The following is a 15997-nucleotide window of genomic DNA, read 5'->3' as shown; positions in this document are numbered from 1 at the left end:
AAAACAAAAGTACTTTTCCACATCCACCAAGGAGGGGGAGAGAAAGAGACAGAGACAAAGTAAGAGAGGAAGGGAGTAAGAGAGTAAGAGCCAATCGTGTTTGTATATGATCCATGGGTGGAGAGTGGTATCTGGGTATTATAACAGTTGCCTATATTGTTTACTAATCCATACTGTCACATAGTAATTGCACGTGGCTGTACACATTTATGACTGAGGATTGTCTACAACAACCTTTTGAAAACTGTTGACCTTGTAATGTGGACAATGGGACATATAGGTCCTGAATATAATGATGTAGCAAAACCCACCCTGCAATGGATCCTGTCATGACAGAATCACCCCAACAGGATACTGATAACACACACTTACCAGTACTGAGTTTCAAACCCCTACCTGACTATGTATTGCTATTACAGTGTTAAACAGTTATTGTAAGCGCCATGGAGCTTACATGCTGGACAGCTGTCCAAAGGTATCTTTGAAGGTGAGTGACATCAGCAACAGTGCTAAAAGAGGGGTAAGGGAAGTTTAGTAAGTGTGAATGTCCACAAAAGCAGATGTCAACAAAGACACACACACTCTCTTTCAGGGAGACACACACATTATCACAGTTGGCAGAATCAGGATTAGAACTCCTATCTAACTAGTTGCTACACTACAGTATTACGCATTTATCACAAGTGCCACAGAACTTATATGGCTGATACATGGCCAAAGGGTTATTTCAAGGTGAATGATATCAGCAGTAGAGCAATGGGGGTGTAGTGAGTGTGAATGGCTTTAAAATCATTAATATCCACACACACACACACACACACACACACACACACACACACACACATTTTGCCAATACTGAAATGCATAGGTTTATTGCTTCACATATGTGTTTTAGGTGAATGGGCCTGAAGGCTGTACAAGGCTAGGCAAAGGGAATACCTTGGCATCAGGCCACATGACAATAGTCGCCGGTGTGGCTCAGTGGTGTAGTCCCTGGAGTGGTCCCCACAGGTGGGAATTGTATTCACCATCCACCCAACTGGGTTGCTATTGTGGGTGGCCAGTGATGTGCACTGCTTCCCATGTATGTGATCTATCATAGCATGGACAGTGTCTGGGTTGTGCACATGTCCCACACACATGTTCTTTGATGTGTGGAAGTGTACTTGAGGTCTCTGGGGCATGTTGTGTGGACAGATTGTTATCTTCTGATGTAGCATTCCTGACCTCATTTGGTGAGACCTGTAATGGTACTGAGGTCGTGCTTGCACCTACATTGACAGCATGATGCAGGTATTCAGTGGAGTTAGTGGCATGTATCCATACAGATAATGTGTATAAGGTATGGTATTTCCTTTGTGGGTTACATTTGCAGACTCTACAGGTGTTGGAGGTGTCCAGTGGGGAACATAGCAAAAGGGCCACTGTAAGCATTTATTTGCCTACTGCAGGGATGTAACAGGGTGCCGTGCCCTTTTACTTGCTGGATAATACACACTCAGTCAGGAGATGTAACACATCACAGTACTTTCTGATGTCAGTGGCACTGTTGTGGTCAGCAGGGATGTAGTCCACTGCAATCACAGCATGGTTACTACCTGTGAGGCAATATGCAGGGAACTACCAATATAATAGTTGTTGCCTAGCCAAGAGTGTTTGTGTATGAGACATGGGTGAAGAGTGTTCTCTGAGTAATAGAAAAGTTGCCTATATTGTTCACCAGTCCATAATGTCACATGTAGGGCTATGGATTGTCTACACCAGCCTCTGGGGTGGTTGACATCTGTTGTCCTTGTAAGGTGGACATTGTGACATATACTAGGTCCTCAACATAATAATTTAGCAAAACCCACCCGACAATGCATCCTGTTATTACACATATTACAGCATTCTCCACATAGGATACTGATGACAGACATACACACAAACACACTTGCCAGTACTGAGATTCAAACCCATACATAGGTATGTATTGCTACTATAGTGTGCCACATTTATTGCATGCACCACAGAGCTTATAGGATGGATGTCCCAAGGTACTTCTAAGGTGAGGAACATCACCAGCCCTTGTAAATACTGGCATTGGGTGATGTAGTGGGTGAGAGATCCCAAAAATAATTTTACCCTAAACACACATTTACATTTGCCAGGAGTGAGGTTCAAAACTCTATCTAACAATTTTTATGCACCATTATGTTACACACATACCACATGCACCACTGACCTGACATGGTTTAAGGTTGGCAACAGGTACTTCTAAGACGGATGATATCTGCAGGACTGCTGAAGTCAGGCTCTGCAATGTGTACAGCTGTGATGGCTTAGTGGTTAAGTGCTGTGACTATAGTGTACAGGGTCCTGGATTCACAATCTGAAAGGGCTGTTTATTCTCCAGGAAAATAGATGTCATTGTCCCCCTTGTACTCTATAATGGGTCTAATGAGTGTCGAATAAACTCCCCTTTTGGAATGTACCTTACAAGACATCTGCAGCAGCTGGAAAGGCCACAGAAGTACCTCACAAAGAGGATTACTGGCCTCAAACAGATATCCTACACTGACTGTCTCAAAAAAACTCCAGCTTTACTCCATAGCATATCACCTACTTTGAGGTGATCTCTGCCTAACATATAAAGCTATGTCTAACCCAGAGCTGTTGGTCATGCTATGCCTAAAGAAATTCCAATCCCTCCAAGCTACACACTCTAGGGACCTACACCTTGTCACCACAATAAACAGGATATGCTGGCGGATTCGATTCCTGTCTTAGAGACTTCCAATACTCTGGAACAAGCTACCCATCTATGCCAAGCAAAGTTTCTCATTAGCACTCTTCAAGAAAAATGTTGAAGAGTGGATGGGAAATAGGAAATATACCCCGGGGATCACTTCTGTGGCTCTGCTCGACAGGGGCACAGGAAAATAACTTTCTTGGGTGCTGTAAGCCAGGGAACCTTGTTGGCTAGGCTTACTTAGGTTCATAGGTAGGTACTAGGCTATCAGCCCAAGGGCCTTTGTAAATGTGGCCAAAATCCTCGAGATACACACATACATATGTACACACACAAACAATTGCCACAGATGAGAGTCAAACCCATACCTGTGTAGTTACTGCTACTAAATTGTTCCACATTTATGGCACGTGCCATGGAGCTTACATGTGGGAGAGCTCTCTACATGGATCTTTGAAGGTGACTAAGATCAGCAGCAGTGCTAAAGGAGGGGTAAGGGGAGAGTAGTACGTGCGAATGTCTATAATATCAGGTATTATCAAAGACAAACACACACACACACACACACACACACACACACAGTTTCCATGTCTGGGATTAGAACTCCTACCTAATTAGTATGTTACACTATAGCATTACACAATTATCGCATGCGCCACAGAGCTTATAAGGCTGGCCCTTGTCCGAAGTGGTATTTCAAGGTGACTGAAATCAGCAGGCTTGCTAAAGTAGGGCAATGGGAGGTGTAGTGAGTGCAGTTGGCCTCAAAAATCTTTAATTTACACACACACACAGTTGCCATGTCTGGGATTAGAACTCCTACCTAACTAGTATGCTACACTATAGTATTACACAGTTATCACAAGCGCCATGGAGCTTATGGGGCTGAGAATTGGCCAGAAGGTAATTTCAATGTGACTGACATCAGCATGAGTGCTAACATGGGTGATGGAAAGTGCAGTATGTGTGAATGGGACATAAACCATTCCTCTGGAAACACACAGCACTCAGTCACACACAACTTTACATTTGGCAGGACTGGGTATACAAATGCTAGATGAATACTGATTTGTACTATCATGTTACACAGTTATCACAAGCACCACAGACACTATAAGGCTGAGGGATACCAAAAGCAAATATCTACAGTGAATGACATTGGCACATCATGTGATATTGGCCAATTGGATGTGTGGTGGGTGGGGCAGGCCTCATAATAGCAATCTTTGTCACTGTCTGTCTCTCTCTCTTCCCCACTTCTCTGTGTGTATGCTTGACCTATTATAGTGTGTTGGTCTTGGATATGTGTGAGTATTCCTATTAAATGTGTGTGCAAAGCACGAATGGTGTGAAATGTGATGTGTGTGCACAGACATCTGTGACTGACAGATATGTATATTCCACTGTTATTGTCAGACATGGACTTCTTTTCTCTAAGTGTAGGAGCATGCCCAGTATGACCTTCTGTATTGAATGTGTGAATCCATTCCAAATAGGTTGTACTCCAGGTCAGGATTTTGTGTTCTACACCTACAGCTAATAACCTGTTTCTGCACAATGGGTGAAAGATAGTGGGATACTGTAACTATTGTGTTGGTGCTGCTTGTGTTATATGGTTGATGTTAGGAGAGATATTCAGACATATGTACTGTTTTACACTGTGATGTCTCATATCATCAACTACTGACAGATATATTTATTTGCTCACAGTTATTTCCTAGGAAATACAAGATGAATGAAGCTGTGACCAGTATTGTAGTCTGTAGCCTTCATATTCTTGCGCACACATGCCATTCCGGAGGGGTAGCTGCAGATACTTGCTGATAGGTCTGTGTAAATGGTCCAGCACCTTGGTGCTGTGGTGGCTGAGGATCACCTGCTTGTACATCTATTAACATAATAGAATGGCCATATCCTGCTGTGGCCATATCTCTCAGCTGCACAGATTCACCCAAGTAACCCAGAGGCAGGGCTCATATATCTGGTCAGTTCACCTTCACATTGTAGTTTACAAGCAAGTTTGTAGCCATCCATTACTTGGTTTGCAGACAAGGGTAGTATGGGCACACATCTGAGTTTGACTTCACACATTCCATAGCATCCATGCTTCTACACCCCCACTCTGTTATTCTATCCTCTTCCTAACATTATGCAAGTGATATCTGAAAAGTATCCCTATTGTTGTCCCTTCATCTAAGCAGTATTTTGGGGTTCGCAACCTGAAAAATCACGTAACTACATTTATTGACAAAAAACAATAAACATACAATTCCTTTCCTTAGCGCTTTCACCCATTCGTATCATGGGTTTCATCAGACTCTGATGAAACCTATGATACGAATGGGTGAAAGCGCCAAGGAAAGGATTTGTATGTTTATTGTTTTTTGTCAATAAATGTAGTTACGTGATTTTTCAGGTTGCGACTCGCTTTATTATTCTTTTAAGAGTTTATTTTCAAGTTTTTATTTTGTGAGTATTTTGGGGTTGTTCCACAGTTCATGCAGTAGGACATGGTGGGCATGCTACTGGTATTTGTCGACACGGCCTTGCATTTGTGTTCTGTGGACTGTGTTATGTTGTTAGTTGGGACCCCATGAGATAACATACATTGGCAGTATGGGTGAGGCACAGGCCATTGACAGAGGACTGTAGGGCATTTGGTAGTGATGTAGGCCATCTGTAGCAGGCCAGTGCATTCTGTCACTCATACAGTCCCAGGCTGCAAGCCACTGGATTCCCCTGGGGTGATAGGGTAAGTGTGTGAGGTGTTAATGGCAATAGTTCCTGTCCATATTAATCCATTTGTCTGGATGCTGGCAGGGTGCTACTTACAGCTAGGGACACACCTGCATGGTACACCTCTTCAGCATATTGCATTCTATGGGTATTCCCATACAGAAGTGGGGGGGTCATACTGTACTCATTCCCAACAGCAGGGATATGACCTGTGATAAACCTGTGGATGATGGTGTAGTGAGCTGAGTGCATGTGTGATATGGAAGCTTCTTGCAGCTGACTAACAGATATACCTCTGGGATATTCCCTTATGCTGCCTTGTGTGGGGACATAGGCATTCTCTCATTACTTCATAACTGTGCCTTTTGTGGTCTGCCAGTGATTGGACAAACTGCATCAGTATTCCATACTACACAGACTCAACTAATGTGCTGCTAACCTGTATGTACAATTCCAAAGGTGTATGCAGTTGACAGTTACATTTTATACACTGTCTAGGGTACTTCCACCTGTGTACTGTTTGCATTTCTGGGCTCACATTTATGGCATGTCCATCTTTCAGATGGTGACAGATATTGATATCTGAACATTTAATATGGATGACTGCTGAATTGGGTCTTGCTGGGGTGCATTGTGGTTTTCACTGCAGATGTCAGAACATGACCCTGTCATCGACAGTACTGGCCATAGGCCACCAAGACACAACCCTCCATGCCTATATGCTGACCACTCCCACACAATATACAGCACACAGCAACCTAACACACAGACCCATGCATATTAAACACATGCAACAATCTATCCTGTAAATTGGGCCAGCTCAGGTAATCTGTGCTCCACTGTTATTAAACCCACATTTACATGTTACTGTATTTCTACATAGGATTGTGTGTGTGTGTGGGGGGGGGGGGGGGCACACCCGACAACTGTAAACATTTGCTATGACTCTACTGGTATTTCAGGTACTCTGTTTGCTTCCATTTCGTTTTGTATTCTGACCTATCATGCAGACTGGCGGCATATCAGTAGAGTACAGATCTTAGGTTTTATTGACCTACATTTCAGTCTCAGACATCGTATCCTTCAGAACTAACATATAACTGCCTGACCTGTTGTAGTCTGTCAGTGTAGGTCTGGAGCGAGGCAGTTCTCCATTGCCATCAATTGGAGGCCTTAGTATAATCTTTCTTTATGGTTATCTACACCTGTCCTACTGGCTGAGGCTGTTGTTGGGTATGTGAGCCTCACTGACATGCATGTGTTTGTCCCATGGACACACATTTGGGCCACCACATTTACTGCATGGGATTTGTCACCTTGTCAAGTACTGCTTACTTTTTTGACACCAGTATTTGTTAATGGATTTCATGCAGCCCATATAGGTGTCTACTTTCTGCTGCCATACCATTCAGCCACCCGATTCCTGTGTATGCTCACATCCATACCATAGATACAAGTAGCAGAACATACTACTCCATTCAGCAGTTGCTAGGAAGAGTGACTTTCCTTGTGGCTGTGCCAGGATTGAGGATGGTGATAGAGCGCTGACTATGTTGGATGCACATAGTACACTCCCAATACATGGTAAAGCACAGGTAGTGTCATGTTTGGCATCCCTTTTACTGTATGTGTGAGTCAGAGAGAGGTGTCATTCCCTGGGTTCCTAGCGTGTCAGTGTATGTGCTATGCTTTGCCTCTTTGATGGAGGGGAAGCCCTTGCAGTTTATGTAGACCCTACCCCGCTCACCAGATGGTGCTTTGATGTGTATGTGCATGTAATCTATAGCACCCACTACCTCAGGGTATTCTGCTGTTTGGTGGAAGAGACACATATTGTTGGTCAACGCCTCATGGGTGTTGAAAAAATATATGTGCTCACCGGCATGTGCTGACATGGCATCCAGGAAATGGTGGAGTACTCTGGGTGCTGATGCCATTGAAATCCACTTTTTTTGGGTACCTGTGGCTAGTATTCTTAGGCCAATACATATCTTGGTATCCTCTGGGCTGGGTTCCCCTCTGTTAGCTCTGTGTGTGAGGTGTGGCCGGCACAGCTCAGCAGTTTGATGTAGGAGGTCCCTGTCCACCCTATAGCGCTCCACTGTCTCCAGCTCATATAGCCCCTGGTAGGTTACCCTGGGTCTGTACACTCTTCTCCTTCTCCTCACTGTGGTTTAGTCATCAGCATTCTCATACTCATCACCCTCAGCCTCTTCCACATATTGATGTATTGATGTATGAGAGTGACAGCAGACCCTATCATTTTGTTAGTTTTGTCAGGTAAAATTTCCTCATCTGTGTATACTGGTGGTGTAGAGTTTGTGAGAAAAACCAGAGGGAAAGGTGTTTGCATAGTTTATAGTAGTGTGCTGGATTGGGCTACTGCCTGTGTAATTGGCTGATTCTGATACATTTCACCTGCCAGCTATGCTAGTTGTCCTTGATTGCCTTCCTACTGCTGTTTTCCCTTCCCTTTGCCTTCACGTTTAAGCCCCAAGGTGCGCCGCACAATCCCAGTGCTCAGATGTGAACAGAGCTGCTATTTCCTGTGTATTTTTTTTTTTTTTTTTTTTATTAAAACCTGGTGCGCAGCGAGCACACCCATTTAGGCAATGTAAATACTGCTAGGCAGCCTCAGAGACCCCCCCCCTTCCTTAGCTGTGCTTAGCTAAGGGCAAACATGGGTCACAGAACTCCAATAAGCTTGCAGCATGCATGACTTTCCACCTTATGAGGTCATCTACTGCTTATACATATACCATGGTATTGCACCTACACGGTTGGGTGCAAGCTAACACTGAGGGGAATCTGTAATTCAGTATCAATCCCATCATTGGCATAAAACTGACTGCTAATGCATGGTTACAAAACTGACATCCTTCCCCCTTAGCAACCACTATTCCATGGTATTGTTGTCTTATGCATGCCATTGACTATTATGGCAGAATGCTGATTTTGGTTTAAAAGCTTATTTCCAAGTTTGTTTTCTTTATTTTCAGGCCAATCCCATTTGCGCACCGCTGCCCTAAGCTTAAACGTCCAAAAATCGGCATAAAAAATAAAAGCTAATTTTTATAATTTTGTAACTATTTTCCATGCCAATGGCCATATATTTGGCCATTGGCATGCCTACTACATTGAATACATGCTTTCTTTGGAGCTGTCATGTCTCCATTTTGAAATTTGCAGAAATGAATTTGGTCAGTAGCCGAATACATTTCTGCAGGTTATACTATTCCTGCACGAACACCTGCCTGCTACTTGGTTCACTAATTCACCTCATTTGCATAGTTTTCACCTGCAATGGGGTAATTATTATACAAGGGCTGTGTCCATACAGGAATAGTGTAGGAGCGCTCGTGCACATCCCGGGAGCTCGTTCCTAGATCGCTCGCTGGTCATATTGCATGCAGCAGCTCTTGCACTATTCCTGCATGCCATGCAGAGCTTGCTGAATCATAGGGTAAGTAAAAGGCTAACTGTGCACAATGCTTTTCACATAGTAGACTATAACTTACACTGCATCTCACAATTGCATTTTAAAAATATTTAGTTCCACATTGACTAATATTTCTAAGAATGCATAGCAAACAGGACAATATTTTCACTCTCAGCACACTTGATACTTAACTGCAGTTCTATATATATAAAACTTATTATGATAATACCCCATGCTTATAGAAGTTACCTTTTGCATTCTTTTGGGGTAGTATTTTAATGTGCTTTAACTACTGTCCAATGAACCTGCCAAGTTAACAAAACATGTACTCACATATAGTGGTATAAGCTTGAGATTTAGGCAAATCACACAGTGCCTCTACTTGTCTGTGAGGATTAAGACATGAATTATCTATAATTAATTTAAAGAAACAGGGAAACAATCATGAGTTGACTGATGTGTTTCTGTGCACCATAGACCATGATCATGTAAAGTATCCATGCAAACAAGTAGAAATTAAATGCTGGTGTGCAATTAAAACATATCAAGATATACACCATGCCTTACCTCAGATTTTTTTTCTATTTGGTTTTACCTCTGTACCTGCAAACCATCAACCCCCTCCCCAACTTCACTTTTGAGCACTGTTAGTTCTACATAGTCATAAACCCCAGGAAGGAGGTAAGAGCAGTCCAGCTAGGCTGTCATTTAGGTTTTCATGGAGATGGTTTGTGCTCTTTCCACATCCTGGCAGATGCCATTTCTGCTAAGACCATAAACCAGCATATGGTTGGCTGATATGAGCATGAACTAAATAAATACAGGAATAAATACTGGGAGAATGGAGAATGACCAAAAATCCTGCAGACCAACAAAATTTCAAACAACTAAGAAATAACACTAAGAAAGCTATACTATCTGATAAAAGAAAATACTACCTTCAATTTCAAAAGGCAAACCATAATAACCCACAAAAATTCTGGGCATGCATCAACCAATTACTAAAACCAGGTCAATCCAGTACACCAAGCCCACTAAACACTGACCATCAAAATCTCATGCATACTGCCAATGCCTTCAATACCTTTTTCACCAATGCAATCCGAACACTAGGCAGTCAACTATCACCTAATACTTTTACTTTACCTACCTATAACAAAGCCACACCCCCTCCATTCATTTTTCAACCAGTTCCAACAACCCACATTCTTGCCCTAATCCAAAAACTGAAACCAGGCTCTCCTTCAGCAGACCAACTATCTCTGAATATCTACAGAAATCTGACAAGTCAATTGCATACCCCATCTCCATTCTGATCAATAGAAGTATTAGCGAAGGTCACGTCCCTAACTTCTGGAAAGTCTCCCATATTATTCCCCTTCACAAAGGTGGAAGCTCCACCGATTTCTCCAACTACCATCCCATAGCCCTTCTTTCTCCTTTGGCCAAGATCATGGAAAATGCATCCATAGGCAATTGCTAGACCACCTACTCCATAATAACTTGCTCTCTAACTGTCAACATGGTTTTAGACCCTCCCATAGCACTACCACTGCCCTCCTTTCCTTTACAGATTGTATTAACAAAAACCACAACTGTAATATGCTTTCCTCAGCACTATTTATCGATCTGTCAAAAGCATTTGATATTGTCAATCATCAAATTCTGACAGATATCCTCAAATCCCTGGCCTTAGATGCACTCTCTGTCAAATGGTTCCAATCCTACTTAGATCAAAGACAACAGGCTGTACTCTGGCAAAACACTCTATCTAACCGCCTACCAGTTAACCTCGGTGTACCTCAGGGATCCATATTAGGACCTCTCCTTTTCTCCATATTCATCAGCGACCTTAATCTAGCAATTCCCTATGCTACTTGCATTCAATATGCAGATGACTCCACACTTGTATGCTCAGCCACAACCACCTCTGAACTTCACTCCCTTACCCAAAATGTATTTAACACTGTTGAACAATGGTTCACTCACTGTTGCCTTCCACTAAACCCCAAAAAAACTAAACTCCTCCTTTTCAATCCTAATCATAAGTCCTCTCCTATAGATTTTGCTGTTACATCCACTAATGGTACCATTATATCACCTGACCTAACTACCAAGCTACTTGGTATTACCATTGACAACAACGTTACCTTTGACATACATATCAATAACACTATTAAATCTGTCAACAAAAAACTTGGCTCTCTCTACAGAATTAAACCCTTCCTGTCACCTACAGCTAGGACTACTTTTGCACACACTCATCTAATCTCTAGACTCCTCTGTGCCTCAAATATTTTCACTAATCTATCTAAGAATAACCTCAATAAATTGGAAATATCAGACAATAACATAGCCAGATTTGCTACTGGTAACCCATTTAGAACACACCATTGACTTAATTTAAAGGAGCTTCAGTGGTTGGAACTACATAATCTGCTCAAATACCACCAACTAATCACTGCCCACAAGACTCTTTACCACCCTTCCAATACTCCTACTCTATCCACCATCATCACCCCCTATCATAATCTGAAGTCCTTACATTCATCTCAGAAACTTCTAATTAACACATCTAAATCTAACAACAGGGCTGGGGATTCTCTCTTCTCTAATACTGTGGGAAAATTTTGGAATCTCCTACCCAGCGAACTTTCCTCAGTTACCTCTAAATCACTCTTCAAAAACAGACTGAAACTTTTCCCCAAAACACACTGGTTATGCCCCTGTACTAAACCTGACTAATTCTCCACTCGAACCTTACACTGTCAGCATATCCTATACCTTACCTTTCTCACTCTGTATTTCATTATTTCCATCCCTCTGAATACTTGCCTGTGAGAGAAAAAGAAAATAAAATATATATATTTTATTTTTTTACTACACTCATTTTTTTTTCAGTCTGACTTTTATTGTACCGTACTTGTATATGGAATTAGCCTGTATACCTCCCCTGTTTTCTATATTAAGTAATGTACTTGCTTGCTATCTTGAATGCATTTCATATGGTATTAACTTATGTCCTCTCTGTATTATTTCTGTATTATCCAATTTTGTACTTGTATACACATCTGAAGTCATTTTATATTGTCCTGCAACTTTATTATCATGTATGTCATGGAGTTTTTCTCCCCAGACCTCTACTGAAAATGGACATATATCCAGTTAGACTAGCCCGGTCAACAAATGTAAAATAAAATAAAAATAAACTACACTCCAGTGTGGGAATAATTATGTGTGTGTGTGTGTGTGTGTGTGTGATCATGTCTGTGGATGCTCCAACCCACATGCTAATAAGGGCTACACTCATTAGCTTGAGATCTCCATTCCATGTCCTCATCCCTGACCTTTGAAATGCTTTGCAAGCCCCCCTCCACTTGCACATCAGTGATTAGGCAACTGAAATGACCACTCCCTTCAGGATGGCAGAAACAGTCTCAGCTGTTTATTCAGGAATTCACTTCTATGCAACTCTTTTAGCAACCAAGCCACTGACTGAACTCTGGCCATTTAGGTCATAGTTAGGTTATTAGCCTTCTATGGCTCAGTGCCTGGCTATACCTGCTTCAGTACGGATCCAAGAACTACAACAACTAGAGGTACTTTGCATAGTGAAAATCCTAGTAGTAGCCAAATGGGGCAAAGCTGGCTCCATAAAAGGCATATTTATATAGAGATTATCATCAGCAAACAAATTAAGTGTCTTCTTAATCACTGCCCTGCAAAAAACACTTCAGTTTTGCAGAAATGTGTATAGACATAAATGTAAGTACATGTGTACATAACTTACAAAATAATTTTAAGGGAACATGCATGCATTGATAAAACTGAGGACTGGCCACGTGTACGTTGTATTGTTTTCCTATTAATTAGCCAGTCTTTTAGTAGGTGTTGATGCATCAAGGTAAATTTAATAAAAGCCACTTTTTGTGCAGCAGTGGTATAAGAGTGTATAGGTGGTTGTACCCACATGCGGGCACAGGTGGGGCTTTTCCTCTGTAGAAAAGAAGTTTGAAGTTAGATAAGACTGACTTTCAATAAGCTTTTTCAAGATTGCAGCACTCGCACAATGTTCTTTCATCAGAATGACATGATTTCTCCTGCATGCGTGCTTTGCAGTTTTGCAACTTTCTCAAACAGTACAACATAGCCAGTTTGACATTAATTTACTGATTTATAGTACATTATACAACACAAATGGGTACAATATGAAAAAACAAAACGAGGCATCTTTTGTATTCTCTAGCTCATATAGGAGACACTGCAAAGCTTACTTCGGATACCTAGTTGACATTTTTATTTTCCGGCAAGGTACTGAAAAGGTGCTACATCAATTTGTCCATTTTCTGGAACACACTAATTCCTTCCTGCATTTAACCTACAGCTTTACATTTGATGGTATCTCTTGCCTAGATATGTGGCTATATAAAAATGTTTCTCTGTGCTGCTATTCCTTGAATATCTACTACAGGAGTTGCCACCCTCTCATTCAAGAAAAAAATAATCTGGTTAAAGGCCAGATAATTTCTCTCTCTAGATCAATATCAGACAATGACAACTTTTGCACTGAGCTGACCAACTTAAGTGATATGTTGAAGGAGAGGGTTTACCCTGATAACCTACTTGCTGACATCATGAGATATGTGCAGAAAGAAATGGCATGGAGATCTGGCCCCATTATCAAAAGTAGTGATGAAGCTGGGGGTATGAACCCCTAACAATCTACCAGTTTTGAGAGATTTATGACTTTAACTCACAGCAGCAATGTGCATCACATCAAAAAGTTAATCCATATAAAATGTACAGCTATTTATCATTTTGACACTAGAGATAAAGTAGGTACTGCCCCTGGACTTAGTTACAAGAGAGGGTCTAACATTAAAAATGTACTGGAATCTGAGAACAAGAACAGTTTAAAAACAGTAGCTTATTATTGTCTATGGGTGTACTGAAATATTGAAGTATCATGATTTAACATTTGGACATGTCAGGGCAAAATTGTGAGATGAGAGCAGTTGTATTAGTTAATATATTATCCTCTGATGCATTATACAATGGCAAACTTGAATTTAGCATAAAGCAGCAAAAAGGAAAGAATATATGAGTATGTTTACAACACTAGAAAGGGTTCAACTAATAATGCATTAAGTAAATATGACCATTAATGCAAGATGCCTTCAAAGTTCAGTTTCATAGTGCTAGAAAAAATGAAGATGACTTCAGGCCGGGAAAGTTGGGAAACATTTTTGGAATATTATGAGCTCTGCTGACAGCTCAGACTTAATGTCAGCTATTCCCCATGTTTAATCCAATCTCTCAATATTGCTATTGTTCTAAACTGAAAGTAGCAAGAAAATATATGATTATTTTGACGTTGAAGTACGTATTTCTGTTTTATAGATTTCATATAACCCTTTTACCATATGATGCTTTTATCACATGACATTTTGCACATGACTTTCACCACATGATTACTGCATATTTAAAATGGAGTGCCTCCTGGAGCTTTGTTATTTTCTGAAGAAGTATTAGTTTTTATGACAGAAGCACTCAGACAAAGCTTCATTAAAGTATGTTCTCCATTTAGAATGCAGCATTCTTTTTCTGTTTTCTTTCTTTAAAGTTGTGAAACTACTTCTATTTTTCTTGGTTTCACATTTAGACCTGCAAAAAAACAGGGGACACCTTAAGCAAAGTCCCATGTCATATCCTTGTGGGTTATAGGATCTCCACTATGACCCAAGCAACCCACAACACTTACTTAAATAACCAAAAAGAAAGCTACTTCATCTTTTATAATTGTATAGATGAAAGGGTTTACTATCAAATGACTGAAAACCAAAAGACTGAATCCTAAAAAGACTGACAGTTCAAAATACCAAATGCATTTTTATTGCAAGAGGTAAGCCCTCCTGCACCCCCACACCCCCCTGCTAACTATATACACCAATTCCAAGATCGCACAACAGTGGACAAGGGGCAAATTCCATCATTCACTATTTTGAATTTTCAGTCATTTGATAGTAAACCAGATGAAAGTGCTTATGTTTTAAGTAATAAATGGCATTGAGTGAATTTACATTTGCAGTCCTTTCTTGTTGGTGGTTTGACTTACTTAAATAAACTGAAGTCACTATCAGTTCTATCCAGCACTGTACTCAAGGGTGTCTTCAACTACCATTATATAAACTGGGAAATATATGGAATCCCAAACATGCCGAAACAAAGATTATTGGATTTTGTCAGCATAAACACCCTGGCCCAGCCAGTCCATTCACCCAGTACAGGCACATACATCCTTGACCTAGTCCTCATAAACATGGGAGAACATTGCACCCCCCCCCCCAAGTGCCGAGTGTAACATCCTCACTGGTCAGGTCAGACCACAACACTGTTTTCTTTGAACTAAAAATAAAGCTCTGGACACCACCTAACCATGGAACTTTTAGTAATTATTCTAAAATAACCGTCTTGCTTTTAAAAGCCACCCAGGCAAACTTTCATTCCACTCACTAACCTGGGAAAACAATGCATATGCTGAATTGTTGACACACTACCTGTACTACTATGCATGTTGCTGCATAAAGGAAGCAAATTCTTATTTAAGAGCAGGACAAGCCCAAAAACTAAGCCACCCTGCTGGAAATCTAGTATAAATAGGCCATATACCAAAAGGAAGAAAGTCATACAGAAAAATAGGGAGTGTAATGCCCAGCAAGGAAAGGACTCCCTTGTCAAAATTAATAAGCAACTAAGGAGACTAATTAAATCTACAAAAGCCACATTGGAGGTAAAGGCAGACTCCCAGGCTAAGGACAATTATAAGGTGTTCTTCAGCTATGTCCGTGCAATGCACAGAAATGTGTTAAACTAATTGTAAGTGGAGCTGTCTATAGTACGCTAGAAGTCATAGCTAATTTACTGGTCGATATGTTCACTTAAATTTTATCCTGCTTTCACCACTTGCATCCCTCAAGAAATACCCCCACCGCCGGCTGTAACTACTAAACTGTCACTAAGAAACAGGTCATAAAAGGCACTCTCCTAGACCAAAAACTCTACATTCATGGCACCTGATAATATTCCGGGTT

This window comes from Protopterus annectens, chromosome 7.part0 (genome assembly GCF_019279795.1).
Source record: "Protopterus annectens isolate FY-2018-M chromosome 7.part0, PAN1.0, whole genome shotgun sequence".
NCBI classification, from domain to species: domain Eukaryota; kingdom Metazoa; phylum Chordata; order Ceratodontiformes; family Protopteridae; genus Protopterus; species Protopterus annectens.
The sequence above is the reverse complement of the archived record's forward strand: the minus strand, read 5'-3'. Positions refer to the sequence as shown.